Source organism: Orycteropus afer, unplaced genomic scaffold, assembly GCF_000298275.1.
Source record: "Orycteropus afer afer isolate SDZICR_OR568_19922 unplaced genomic scaffold, OryAfe1.0 scaffold00554, whole genome shotgun sequence".
NCBI lineage: Eukaryota > Metazoa > Chordata > Mammalia > Tubulidentata > Orycteropodidae > Orycteropus > Orycteropus afer.
This window is the reverse complement of record NW_006922141.1, coordinates 386049-387520: the sequence shown is the minus strand read 5'-3', so window position 1 is coordinate 387520 and position 1472 is coordinate 386049.

Below are 1472 nucleotides of genomic sequence, written 5' to 3'. Positions count from 1 at the left end.
CAAGGAGGAGTCGCTATGAGTCCGGTCCGACTCGACGGCACACAACAACAAGAAGAGGTAGAAAGGGTTGCTCATGAAAAGAATTTGTACCCTGCACCATGCCTTTCCATTACCAGTGCCTCTTCTCCAGAGTGACAATTTTAACAATTTTCTTCCTTCCATAACTGTAAAGTCATGCATGTACCATTATTTATGGATTAATAAACTAGACATTATCAATCAAGTCTAATTCATAAAAGATAAAATTGCTTCCCCCTCCTTTTCAGTACCTCCTCACAAGTTTTGATAGTTGTATTATTTCTTTTTCTTTCACTTAGCTTTGAAGCTTTAAGTACAAATTTCAAATACAAATACAAATTTAAATAAATACACAACTACAAATATCTATCACTATTTCTCCTTTTAGACAGTATGTTTTAATTCTCCACAATGTACAACAGAGCCCTTATACTTCCAACCCTTACTCAATGTCTCCTGACTTACTTCAAATCAATATTTTCCGATGTACGTTTTATGAATAGGTGTACAGGACCTGCTAAAACAGAAACAGAGAAAGAGAACTGAGAGGATATCTCTCTCATTTGGACATTCATACGATATACAGCCACCACTCCAAGGCTGGAGGCAGAAAAAGAGAGGAGAGGAAACAAGGCCAGGACAAGAATGTAAAGTGTACAGAAAAGCTGACAGCCACGTTCTAAATCAGAATAATATGTCTTCCAAATATAAAGACATGTAGCTTTTTAAGATACAAAGTGATCTCCAAAATTTCTTTGGTTTTCAGGTTTCAAAACATGATGAATAGAAGTTTCTGATGCAACTCTTAAATCATTTGAAGATAACGATGAACTAAATCTAAATAAAGCAATGATGTCATATCAAGTTACTGTAGATAAGGATGACTCAGTAATTCCTTCCCATTACTAGAAGCCTGATAAAAGAAAGGACAAGCATTTTCTGGGTAAGAATATAATTTATTCCACTTTCTAGTATCTTTTTACATATTATGTCTGATATAAACTCATATAGTTATAAACACAAGAAACACTAAGAGGAAAGAAAATGTGAGCAATAATCAGCAAGGAAACATACAACAGAAGCAACACCAGAGATGGTCCAGATACAGGTACTATCAAATACAAAAAATAAGTTAAAATATTTGGTGGAAAAGCACAACATGTACATGTGTAATTGGAAAATTTTCAGCAAAGACAGGAAAAATAATTTTGGGTCAAATGGAAATACTGTAAATGAAAAATGTGTCAAAGATATAGCGCTATCATGGCCGTAATAGATAGATATAAAAATCAGTGAATTTGCAGAAATGACAAGAGAAATTATCTAAACTGAATTAAAATTAAAAGCAGTGAAATGTGGGTTATCAAATGGTCCACCAGATGTATAATTCAAATCTTAGAAGAAGAAAGAAAATATATATGTAGGGATAACAGGAGCTCTGGTAGCATAGTGCC